General features: G+C 42.4%; 1 protein-coding gene and 1 long non-coding RNA gene across 4 annotated transcripts in view; one reads left to right on the forward strand and one right to left on the reverse strand.

The window, feature by feature from the left end:
* The window catches only part of PLCB1 (phospholipase C beta 1), a 382,337-nt gene that overhangs the window by 331,138 nt on the left and 37,516 nt on the right, over positions 1–13,683 (reverse strand). Inside the window, exon 1 of one of the 3 annotated variants that reach the window (XM_040551667.1) lies at positions 9,594–9,643. The exons of the other annotated variants lie outside the window; for them this stretch is intronic. The gene's annotated coding sequence lies outside the window, so the exon portion shown is untranslated. Of the gene's footprint in view, positions 1–9,593; positions 9,644–13,683 lie in introns of those variants that run through there. 3 annotated transcript variants of the gene reach the window in all.
* On the forward strand, positions 5,121–11,520 carry LOC121067321. Its single transcript, XR_005818239.1, has 3 exons — positions 5,121–5,173; positions 8,040–8,087; positions 10,429–11,520. It is a non-coding gene; the product is annotated as an uncharacterized LOC121067321 (long non-coding RNA).

Raw genomic sequence — 13,683 nt, forward strand, 5'->3', positions numbered from 1 at the left:
TGGCATCGCAGCAGGCAGAGTAGCCTGAACTGACGAGAAACTTCCTTTTTGAACCACACTATTTCCAGTCAAGCACTCGCAACTATTTAAAGATCCAACCAGCTGGGCCCCATCTATACGCGATTAAACTCCTGTCTGTGTGAAACCAAAGGTCACCGAGCTGGACTGCTCTGTGGCAGGGAGGGGAGAGCGCGCTGCCAGCGGGACACTCCCGGGGGAACCTGCAGCTCCATGTTTCATGCCACGGGATACCTCCTGCTTCCATCAATTCTGGCCGTATGCTGCAAAGCACATCTACCTTAATAAGTTTCTCGTGGAGAACAGAAGGTGACTGGGTAAATACCTCAGCTGGAGCAAAGTACTGGATTACTTGTCTCTCAGCATGGCTGTGCAATTTTAAAGGTTTAAAGGCAAGACCGGCTGCAGGATTTTACCTGTTGTTATAATTAGGCTTCGCCCATGACACAGCTTAATTGCATTTGGCTTTGTGTACACACTAGGATGAGATCTATATTTAATAAACTCTGTCATAACACTTTGGTCAGGAAATTGCTCACTGTAGACAGACTTATCGTAACTATTTATGGTTTAACTTCAACAAACTCTACAGAATACAAAGAGCTATACCAAGAAAAACTAAACAAAACACGTTTATGCTGGTAAAGCAATGCTTCTATCAGGGCTTGCATCGCCACAGGGTGCTAAAAGCACCCCATGTTTATCTCCTACCTGCTGTTGCTGTATGATCCAAATAATGAGTGCACACTCAGCCAGGGTACGGGGCAAGCCCTACCCCAAAGTGCTTACAAATTACAGCAAGAATTACAGAAGAAAAAGAAAACATTACCTTTACTCTGCTCTTGGGGAGAAGGCCACGGATAAAGTGAATTGGTCAGGGTGACACTGAAGATCTCTAGCAGAAGTGAAAATAAAAACTACCTGTTCAGCTTGCTCAGGGATTCAGCCACCAGACCTAACTTCTCTGTACTGTCAGAGTGCAATTTTAAGAGCGTACAATTTTAGCTCTATACATTTTATTTTAGGAGGAGTACTCTTGTATCAAGAGGAATGCCTGACATTCATTCACAGTGGAGCATAGGAGGACTTTGAAGAAGAGAAGATAAATTATCTCAATAAATGATGAATCACTTGCAAAACATCCTTCCCCTCTCCAATTTTATTGGGAGACTCAACCTTCCTACAAGTCAAAATAACAGTATCACGCACGTTTATGCTCATGGCAATGTGTTTTACACCAGAATCTAATCTTGCTAACGGCACTGTCAACAACCTGGGGAAACAAACCAACATACTTTTCAAACACAACAAGCACCAACACACAGAAAGCTGAATGTGGAGATACTGGGGGGACTTGTATCAGCCTGGAAGAATCCCTGTTGTCAGATAGTCCATGTCATGAAACAACTTGCCATTTCCAAGAAACACAATAAAACATTTAAAATCCCCTCCAACAATTCCAGAACAATTTTTTAAGCAAGCAAACAGAAAAATCTGATCGTATTGGTGGGTGAGAGTGGGATGAGCAGATGGGGTGATGTAGGGAGGAGCCCCACCACGACCAGGAAGGGATGGTTCTCCTCTGAGAGACAACAAGAACTGTCAGCAGAGCAGCTGCCAGACAGGGCTGTGCTCGATCCAGTCTGGCTTGGCCACCAGAACATGCCAGAACGATGGGTAACCATCCTATTAAGAGAGCAAGGTCTTTTATAAGCCATAGCCAGCTGCAAGGGTGAGCTAAGTCAGGTGGAGATGCTAACACCATGCACCCTGTCCCACCTGCACAGTAAGTCTCACAGACAGCTCTGCGATTTCAGGGGCAATTTTATGCGACACAGCTTCTGACCCATCCCAGGATTTCAAGGCCACCGTGTTACCTATGGATAGGGCTGAGATTTCTGATGGCTGCAATTAGAAAATACTAATAGGCTGTAAATTCTCCTCTCAGGTCACAGAGCAGTTGCTATAATTGCCTCCAGCCCGGGAAAACGCTGCGGCACACTGTAACCACCAGCTGGTCTGTGGGACAGTATCTCAGTATTGCAAGTAACTCCCCGCAGTTGTCCAGACTACAGTATTTCCTTCAAATCAGCTCACTCTAAGCCCATCCGTAGGGGAAGATGTTGGAAAACATGGCTTGCTGAGACCTGAAAGATGGAGTGACCCAGGCGATGTCCTGGCAAACAGAAGAGCGCACACAGGTTCTGTCCACGAGCAAGATGATAAAACTTGCAGTTAAACACAGCACCTGAACAAAATCAGACAAACATGTGCTACCCCTCCTCTGAAAACCATGCGCACACTGCTTTGCCTTAAAGTGGTGCACTGCAGAACATGAGGATGCAAAACCAAAACCAAGCAAGGCCCAAGCCCCTCAGCAGACTGACTAAAGCAGCTGTCAGAAACGGGTGGGATCAGGGTGTGCACAGCACAGCACGCATCTCCTTTGATTTTCCCCTGCCAACACAATGCCAGCTCCGCAAGAGCAAGGTGCCTTGGAGGCTTCGTTCACATACTTGGATCATTTTTATCTGCCAAGATATTCTCAAGCTATTTCTTTCTGGAGTGTTCCAAAAGGAATATATCAAACCATAAGGATTTTTCTCGAGGATTGAGGTCTACTTCAAAAATACCACTGAAGTCAATGCAAGTCTTTTAACTTTGTTAAGCACTAGCTTCAACCTTTGGTAAAAACACGAAAAGAAATAAAACACTTGCACACAACTTCTCCAACAAACCTGTGCCTGTCCTCTGCAACACATTCCTGGGACCTCACCACCATGACACTTTAAAATATCTTCTCACCGTGGGTCACATAATTACCTGCCAACAGAAGGCATTTGTGAATGCACTTATTAAGTGCATGCATCTCATCCTTTCAACTTTCTCTTGTTTCCTGGATGCCAAGACATCAGCTGATGCTTTATGAAATACACTGTGGAGTCAAGAGGTAAAAGGATCCTTCCTGCACCCCCCTCACAGCTGCACCTGTGCTCCAAAGGGCACCATCTTCAGGAGTGATCTCTGGCCAAGTAACTGATGCCCACATGGATCAGGGCTCAAACCCTCCTCAGCAGAGCAACCGTGCCCACATTACCCAGGCAGCGGCCACAAACCCCCTGTGCCCCATGTGGAGCCCCTGGCACCTTGCAACATGTCAGGCAAGCTCCGTACCTCCTGGAGGGCACACAGGCCAGCATGGCACCCACTCACATCACCGTGATATGCACCAAGACGGAGTGATGCCGGGCTGGGTCTGTGAGAGCAACATGGTGGTTCCAGTGACCCAGAGTCACACACCTGCATTCCTCTCTTTCAGATAGTGCTGCTCAAAGAAAGAGTAAGCACCTGCCTAAAGCCTGCACAGAGTTGTTTAAAATCTACAGATCAAGAAGAGAAATGGGTTACAGCTGCTTTACTGCAACCACCCTCTGGGCACTGTCACTCAAACCACTAATACATGCCAACGATACCATCTCACCTGCCACAGAAACCTAGGTCAACCTCAAATACTAGTGTTTATTTTTATTTCCAAAGGCTGCAATAGTCAATGTGCGTAATGATGAAACAAACTATTAAAACAAACTACTCGGAAACATTTTCTTAGAGCTTCATTAACTCAGTATTAAACCAAATTGGGGCGTGCCAAGCATATCTACAGGGTAGAAATTACATTGGCATTTTAGTGACACTAACATTACATAGTTGGGCCACAGACTGCCACCTCTACCTAGAATAAGACTGTTGCTGAAGTTGATGGAAGTTCTTAGATGAGGTCTCTGGCTCTCAGGGCATGACTTCACAGGGATGCTCAGAGAAGTCAACTGGCAGTTTAACGTATGACCTAAAGAAGATTAGTTAAACTTTATGTGGATGCTTTCCTTCAAAATTAAAGTGACTTTAATATGATTTTGTTACTTAAGTTTGGAAGTGAAGTAAACTAAATCGAATTAGTGCACTTTAATGCTGAAGAAAAGCATCCACGCAGAGTTTTGATGCAGTACGACAAGCTGCTTTAAAAATTAACTCGATTTAGTTTTCCCATGTGTCTATTTGTTCAAAAACTCTTTAAGAAGGCTATAGTTTTAAAAAGTATTCCTCCAATTAAATGAAATTCCGCTTTATCAAAATGACACAGTTCTACTTGCTACTGTGAAGAGATCCCTAAATATTAGAGTGAGTTCCTCTATGGAAAAAAGTCATCCAGCTTCAGAGGAAACAGACTATTTTGCTGCAATATTTCATAGTGAGTTATATCAAAAGACTACAAAAACCCTCTCACCTTTTTCTAGGAAGCATTTAGTGACATCCAGTGGGGTGTCAAACCTGCTCAGGGGCAGGTTTGAGGTCCTTTTTGGTTTTACTTTAAGGCAGAGCAACTTTGTATTCAGCAGAGAGCATGTTCCGTATCTATTAACACAAGGCATACTTCCAGCTATGAAGACCTCCAGCATCTTCCATAGCCTTCCACGCAAACTAATTCAGGAAAGTCAATTAATAGTGGTTAAATCATTAGCTAACAGCTCAGAGGAAAAGACAAGGCAGTTAAGGAAAGCTGAAAGGATGATTCAACATACGCTATCTTAAGTGTACTGTTCCAGTCAATACTGTATTTGCTAATTCCTGCTGACAGAGAAAGAATTGGTGAAGATGAATCCAGAACAAGTACTGAAGTAATCTCTAAGGCTTCAAAAGCATGGCTTACTTTTTTTCCCCCAAACCGTTTTACATTTCAGTCAAATACCTCCCCTTCTGTCCCGTTCACACAGAAGGTCTGCAGCCAGCATTACACTGCAGGTAGAGGGGTCTCCCAATAGAACCGTAGGAGTAACACCTCTTCACAACTGACTAATATGCCATGCATACATATGCATTTTTACAGGACCTTATTATAACACGCACTTCTGCCAGTCCCCAGCTACATCAGAACTTACCCCGTGTTTTAGGGACACTCACACTTCTTCTTGGAAATGATCTAGAGGCACCAAGGCACCCAACTAGCCTGTGCACTCCCGAGCGAGCCAGACACAGCTCATGCCCTGATCCACAGCACACAGCAGAATGAGACCAGGCCTGCCCTTACTGTGACCATTAGCCCCTTGTTGTGACATGCTCGGGTGTCACCAAGGAGCGCGGCACAGCACCACATCAGTAGGTACGTCACAGCAGTCTGCACTCTAATTTTTCCCATAACGGCCACATTCAAAAATAAGCCATCAGATGGATGGATTGCTGGATTATTCTCAATGCTTTGACAACTGCTCCCTGGAGTCTGATAGATGTTAGCAGCGTTTATACCAACTGAAGTAAAACCAGCTGGCTTAAGAAGATTCTAGCACCCAAAATAACAGTAAAAACAAAATTGGCGGTTTGTGAGCTTCTTTTCTTTAGACCTTCCTGGCTCCATGAATTAAGAACAGGGGGCAATTTCAGCTTAACAGCAGTTTTTAAGAGTAAATGTTTAGGATGTGGCAGATGCATGCTCAATTACAACGTTTGAAGTAGGTCTCCAGATCAAAGGAAAAGAAATGTTACACAAAAAAAGGAGAGAGTTGATCTAAAGCTGCAATTAAGAACACAAACTCAAGGGAAAGAGTTGTTTGAGCTGGTAAGGGAAACATTATACACAGAATTAAGATCAGTATTATAGTTTTAGAAATGAAAAAAGCAAGCCAGATAAGAAGCAGCACGTAATAATCGAGTATTTACACAGCTGTAAAACATCTACCAGGAGAATTGCAAGTACATGTGTCTGGAGTCCTGGCAGGGGAAATCTTCTCCACCTGATCCTGCACAGCAATTTGCTTTATTGCCTGGTTGCTCTTGGTTCCTACAAGAACACCAGGAAAGGTTCATCGATTTAAGCGGTGTGAATCTGAGATGAGTAAACTAACAATCTAAACTGCCAGTTTATATAAAAACACGTGTGCACGCACCAATAAGGCTCATAAAGCTTAATAGAGGAAAATATTAACTTAAAACCTAAAACAAAGAAATGGAGAAGTAAGTACTTCAACTAACAGGCTGACCAGTTCTTTCATTACTTAATTGGTTCTGGCTTATAAGCAGGCATATTTGTTTTTAATGAAGTGTTTACTTAAGGATAAGTTATTCTTTTATTAATTTATTATGTTTAATAGAGACATGAAAAGCACTTTAAACTTTCTCAGATTTAGACTTGTAATAGCCTTAGAAATGACTAGTTACTGTTGTGTTTAGTACTGTTATTTAATATTTAATTTTTTATAAAAGCTAGTGATAATACTCAACATATAGATGAAAATGAAATGAAAATTGCAGGAGATAAAGAAGGACAGACCTACTACAGCCTCTGCCTTCTAGTCTCAGCACCATCAGCTGACACTGGAGCTAAATATCACTAGTCATGAACATAGCATTCAGCCAGGGGAATTGTAGCAGTTCTCTCACACTTAGCTCTTCCAAAGTTGATAGCACAGAAATGAGTATCAGTGAAGAATGCATCTATGGCATCAGCCACTTCACTAGTTGCCACCTACAACAATGCACTAAGAGTTTTTGGCAAATGCTGAACACACACAACTTCAGAAGGGGGCAAACACTCAGACTCCCTTAGCTTTCACAGGAAGACTGGGGTGCTTCAGAACAAGTTCACCTGCACAAAAGTGGGTACAAATTTCCTAATATGGTCACAACCAAAATTATAGGGAGATTTTCCAATCTACAGACTTGATCTCCTCCTTCACTTTGCCCCTTGTTCTCAGTACCTGCCATAACTAGGAGACATTCTCTGTGGTGTCCTACTCCCCCTTCTACCACCCACCAAACACAGCAGAGGGAGAAGGAAGCCCTGCTGCCTTGCCGATTTGGTACGTGGCCCCACGATACTCCGAGAGGAGCTCTGAAATTCCTTTTCCTACAGCTCTCTTCTTGGTCCCAAACCCAAGAGCAGGAAACATATGTTGGGACAGAGAGCAAGAACTAAGATACATCCCAGCAATCTCGAGGAAGCAGGTGGTTCCTCGCAGATCGCTGCCAATGCTCTTGTCTTTGAGCGGCCTGTGGCCTGGGTGCGGCAGAAGCATAATCAGTCCCTAAATATCCCATCCCCTTGCTTCTGCACACTGCTCAGCCCACTCACGGCAAAGCCTCCGTTCCACTATGTCTGGCGACACCACAGTAGCAAAGAGGTTCGAGATGCTCAAGTTTCCTGTTTTTATTGTTTAACACACTGGCAGCGATATGCTTAAAAACAACTGACTTGGGTCATTAATCACATCAACAGAGAGCTGGCTAACAATCTGTTTTAACTCAGTTGGCAACTGATGGCTGTCTACATCTCTGAATTTGCGTAGCCCCGATTAGTTTTAATCGGCCGCACAGCCGCTAAACCGTCCACGTTCTCCAAAGGAGGCAAATTCTGGGAATTAAGCTTGAGATGTGAATAGTTGCACTCGCTCGCTCTGAGCACAGTTACGGAGAAGACTCCGCATCTGTCACTCAAAAGTTGCTGTTTCCTTCGGCATTGCTGCCAGTAAGTGCTTTCTCTGCAGCGTTGTTGAAAAATGAAAGCCAAAGGGGAACAAACACAGGCAAGTGGACATCCAGATATGGTAAAATCTTGGGACCTTGAACACAGTCCAAAAATTTTCCCTTTGCCAACATGAAAGCACATTTCAAGTTAAGGCCAGAAAACTAAGAGGACAGCTCTGTTCAGTAACCACATGGTTTAGAAATACTGTGTCTGTCACTCTCGAGATAAACACACCTTAAAAGAAAAATTAATAAACTGTTATAAACTACTAGTAATAACAAAGACTAAAATAAAATAACTATTCAAAATACTAAGTTACTCCACCTTACCAAGAACGCTCTACTGCAGGACTGTGACCAAATAGCTTGTCTATTTCCAAACATGAGACACGCAAGCTAGAAATAAGTTCTAGATACGCATCACTGTCACAGACACCACCCAGTCACTCTGCGGTTCTTCATACACTACAGTTCATTTCTGACAATCTTTATTTTCTTTCCCTTTCTAGGCATCAAGAGACCAAAGGAAAACGATCCAGCCTGCCAGCTGCCATTAGGTACATTAGCACTTGTCCTTTATTCACTCTCTGTTGTTTCTTACCCTGGATTTCTCGTATTCAAGTAGTGCCTCCTGGCCATTCTCTCCATAGAATGAAAACCATCTAGATCCTGTGTTGAGCTACTATTTTTTCTCAGAGAATATTATTCACATGCTTGACCATTTTAGTTATTATATTTATTTAAGCAATAAAGCACAGATGGGAAGAGGCTTAACAAATGGTCAGCATCTGGACACTGGAAGCTTCACTTCAGCCACTGAGGGCTTCCTAGCGGTAAAATTATCTTATGTACATATGAGCCGGTCTTACTATATCCTGACCATAAGAGAAGATTGTTTTACTTAGGAAAGTTGCTTTCATGTGTAAAATCTAAGAACTGTATAAGAATAATACTGCTGCTACTATGACCAGCAAGTATACGACAGACCACAAAATTCACAGGGTCAGCCTCTACTTTTATAACTAGTTTTGCAGTCTCACAAAGTGTTTGAAGGCAAGACGAAAATAGGATGCAAAATAAATGCAGAATCCTTGAAAATAAACATTAATCAGCCAGTCACAGTGGAAGCACATTTTAAAGTCACAACAGCAAAGCTTCTCATAGTATGAATATAGACAAATGTTTTTGTTGGAGATTAGCTGGGACTTCTTGGGATCTTCGGATTAAAAGAAAACTATGCAAATAATTCCAGTCACCATACAGATACATAACACATGCAATAAGCTGTCCCCCTTAAAAACAAGGGAAACCACCCCATTTTAATGTTGCAGCATTACAAGGGTCAGTCACCAAGTATGCAAAAGTAAACTAACATAACCGTAAATATTTTATAAGAGCATCAGCCAAAAAGAAACAAATGTTAAAAATAACTTGTAAATTTGCATATAGTTGAGCCACAACCAGAAAAGGCTGCATTCAAAATCTACCTAGTTTCCTACCATCCTTATGTAATTCCATTATCTGAAGAAATTTCTTAGGTCATCTAAGGTCTTCCAGAATGCAACATTAATTTTCAATAAACAGCTCTGCTAAAGTTAGCGCTTCAAACCTTTACAAGACAGCACACTTTTCTCCAGTTTCTAGGCCACAAAGAGCAAGCTGCCTTCCCACAAGCTCTCTGTTTCCATTGTTTGCCCAAGGAGAGCTCCCAGGCTTTGTCCCCATCCCTGGCATGGCCATCACCAGCAGCTCCCTCCTGCCTCATGCTCAGCAGCCACACCACGTGCACCAGCGGCCCTTTTCAGCCCTGAAAACTCTAGGTGTGGGGAGCGTAAAGGTATTCTAACAATCCCTTATGTTCCTTCTTCCCACCTGAAAGGTCAGTGCTAAGGGCATGCAGTCTCCAGAGGGCTCCCCCAAATTGCCAAGAGGCTGTGCCATGTGCTTATGCCAGCACTGCCCCCAGCCCAGGCAAAGGTACAGCCTCTCAGGCAGGCTGGTTAGCTCTGGCTTGGCACCAACTAACCATGCCCTAAATCCTACATCTTCTGCTACCAACTCACCAGAAACTGGGCAGATACACTACATAGGAGTCAGCAGAGAGCCCAGCCACAGAATTTCTGTGCTTACAACAAGAGCAATTTCTTAGAAACAGTCTGAAACTCAGTGCTATATAGTTTAACTCATTTCAGGTGCTCATCAGCACAGGTGATAGCAATACAGCACTTCAGTCTTCTCTCAAGCACAGAGGAACAGGCTTGGCTTGCCTTTATTGCCTTTGCCATAAGCACTCTAAGAGAACAATTTACGTAGCTGGGAAGTTAATGGAAATGTTGAATTAAGTGATATTACTGAATATTCTCAGAAATGAGAACTGAATTAGCAAATGCTAATCTCTGAACTGAAACCCCAGTTGTACCAGAAGCTGTGCTCATCAGCGGAAGGAACAGCTACATCGCACAGACCCTACGCATCCAACCAGCCTGAAGGTCAGATGCTAAGTACACTTTGCTCATTAGCAGTCATTTGAAGAAATTGTCCATCCAATAATTTGAAAATGTACATACTTGATTCTCGGTAATAGCTGATGTTCAGTTCTTAAAAAGGGAAGCAAGCTGAATTCACTCAAAAGCAACAGTCTGGAGTGACTTATGAGCATACAGGAGGCCTGCAGGTGCTCAAAAGATTTAGCTACTGAGCAGGGGGTTGCAGGGCCCACAGGTGCAAGCAGTATTTATTTCCAAGATAATCTTTAGAAGCCAGTGCCTCGTAATCATGCATGTTTGCTCAGGAAAATGGGAAGACAATGCTACAGGTTAAAGCATTATCACATTGACAAAAGGAGGTACCACCTACGCATTCATGAAGTTTGCTAGGAAAAATCATGTTGTTTTTCAGAAGCACCACATGAAGGACTTCACTGGGTCTGTTCGAGAACCTGGCAGCAGTAAACCAGCTCAACAGAGCCAATATCTGAAGGCAATGAACAAGTAAATGAAATCCAGGAGCGTTTTAGGCCATGCCTAAAGCAACCAGGCCCACCTCAAGGTCCTGCCCACCCATCGCTGAGTTTGCTGCCAGTGAGGTCTGGAGCCCTTCTAGCTGTACAAATGGCATTTTGAAACACCTGACACTGCAGTTGGAATGTGATAGCCTTATAAATCCGCTCACTTCATACTTTGCTAGTAAGTTCTGTGCTGTGCGCATTTGCTTCTGAGCAAGTGAAATATCTCCAAAGATAATATTTTATCTTAAAATGTTACACTGAAATCTTATATCCATATAAGATCAGGATCCATGCTTTGTTTTGTTTCTTAAATGCATGCTGTTGTGTGCCCACAGCTCACATGAAAAGCAGTAACAGGGTTAATACAGTATTTTCAGTGCTATAGGAGAAATCCCAATATGAGAACCTTGTATGTTGTTGAGTGTTTATGTTTCTGCTTATACGTTGCCTTAACACGATAGTGGGTGGGTTGTTGTTGTTTGTTTTGTAATTTATTATCCTCTCACCTTCAAATCTTCCTAGCTCTTACTGTATCTCACAACAAATCCCCAGATGCAGGAGAGCAGATAGTGTTCCTCTAGAAACCAGTCTTTTTTTTTTTTTTCCAGATAGTAATGCCACAGCTAACACCACTTTGACACAGACTGAGTACAAGTTATTTAACATCACCCATGGTAGAAGACGACAATGAACTATAAATGAATTTGATCCCTTCACACCTTCTTTCCTTTATCCTCCTCTGCACTGAAGCTAATACCCAGAGCTGCATGTAAAATCACTTGGCAGCTGAATGGCTCAAGCTGCCAAGTTTGGGAATTATTCTTTCCCATCTCGGCAACAGTAGCAGGAATACTATCATGTTTTCTGTCCGTTTCTAGCTACCCCACTGAGAATCACTGAATTCAGTTGTCTGTGGATGCTTGATGTGCTTCTAGCAGAGGGAAAAAAAAAAGCAAATCTACTCGAACAGTTTCCCTGTAACTGGAAAAAAAATAATATTGTCTTGCTACAGGTTAAATTTAAATGTTAATTAGAGCATATGAAAGACAACTGTCCTATGTTTTAATCCACATCAGCAGCCATAAGACTGGGCAGGCTTTAAGCACTGCTTCTGTAGCTGTGGAGACACTCAGCAAGATGTCATCCTTTTTTGCATCAAGGATACTTCTGAAACTGGATCCCAGTCTCATTTCTACCAAGTGCCATCAGTTTATATCTCAGAGAATTTTCTTAGAAAATAAGCATGCTGGACCGATTTTCTACAGCTCCACACACGTTTTACTTTTTATGGCATTCACACCAGTTCTAGCCCTGCACTATACATGACTGAGTTACAAGTCAGAAGTTACACTTCATTTTAATTCCCATCCAGGGAAATTAAAGAGGAGGTCCCAGGGCTCGGTCAGTCACTGCAGTCAGGTGAGGGATGCCGACAGCTGCAAGCAAAAAGCAGAAGCTGGTTGAAGCTGCAGGGCTGAGAAGATGCTGCCGCCCTCCTCCCTCCACTCATCCTCCAAACCAAAGCCAAGCCTGCGGCACCCAAGCACAGAGCCTCCTGATGGTGCTTACACAAATCACAGACAGGAGGTTTGGCAGATGCAGTTCTAAAAGCCATTACTTGTGTGCTACAGGACATTCACAGCCATAGGCTAAATCCAGTTGAGAGCATGGAAAATCCTCTATTTCATTAAGCCATGAGGCAGCGCTGGGCAGAACGCAAGTCTGCTACCGTCGTCACTGCAGGAAAGCAGTGAGAAGCACTACCCAAAAATGGTCATTTTATGGACAAGTGTAAATCCATTTGTTGTAGTGGAGTCTCTTAGAATTAGGCACTGCAAGGAACTAACAGAAATTATAAGAAATACCAAAGGAATTACTTCTTACCTATTAAAGTACTAGAAAGAAGCACAGAGTAACATTTTCCCCCAAATATTTACTTTTCACGCCTTTTTCCTTGGTTTCGGTTTTGTTTATTTTCATTCCAATGTAATAGATGAAATTTTACTTTGCAGTGTAAACAATATATTAGATACATCAAATGCTGCACTAAGTGGGCCAAAACAACTTGGAGATACCATGCATTCTTCACTGCTACTATTATGATCTTCATATGACAGCACAACCTCGCAGATCAGAACGTAGTGCAGAGATTTCCCAGCTAGCTGGAGGGATAAAAGCAAACCTGAGTCTACTCGTTACAGCACCCAAACAATTTGATTTAATCCTGACTGGACCATTCATTCCCAAGGGCTCAACTACAATATCACATATATCTCTATAATCTGTCTTCTACCTGTGTGGCAGCTAGGTAGTTCATTCCAATAAATGCAGCTTTAATTGCATCTGTCAGATATAAAAAGCAATTTTCACAATAACAACCAATTGCTCAAGTCAGCTTCTCACAGAGCAACTCTGATCTTAAATTTCTTGCCTTTGAAGCAACTGCATACCTAAGACTTATAAGCCCCTACCATTGATCTGAAAACAGAATTTCTTTAATCTAACAGGGCATTTAATAAGAATATCATTGACAAATTAATATGTTAGTGTGACGGATGCTTTCCATGGCAAATACACAATAAAGCTTTGTGTATACAAGATGCAGAATTCAAAGACCATAAAACAGTTTTCAAGAATGATTTTACACTGCCCTTGCAGCTATAGTGTCAGCATAAAATTGAAAGGAAAAGTGTCTTGACAAATCAGAATAAGATTGCATGTGTTTAGTGCAGCTAAAAGAGGTAGCTAAAGTTGTCATCACAGTTGGCAACGTCTCAACTGCAATTCTAGATTAATGGTTAACATACTACTCACCTCTTGAGCTCTGCAGAATGGGAATTTCATTATGTATCTAAATGAGCAACACACATCAGACAGTAGAAAGCAGAAAGACTGCAATCTAGTTCCTTTATCACATTGCTTTTCTGTGTTACAGAGACAACAGCACTAACTGGAATATGGATACCAGAGGGGAAAAAAGTGCACTGTGTCTGTAAATAAACTGGAACAGTTCAATATTTCTAATTAAGCAGAGATCAGAAATGCCATAAACTAACAGAATTGCCTTTGCCAGGAGCTTATTTAACCACATTTCAGAAGTGTTCTTGAAATTCATCTGATGATCACTTACTGCTAGTACCTTCTGA

Source organism: Cygnus olor, chromosome 3, assembly GCF_009769625.2.
Source record: "Cygnus olor isolate bCygOlo1 chromosome 3, bCygOlo1.pri.v2, whole genome shotgun sequence".
Taxonomy (NCBI): domain Eukaryota; kingdom Metazoa; phylum Chordata; class Aves; order Anseriformes; family Anatidae; genus Cygnus; species Cygnus olor.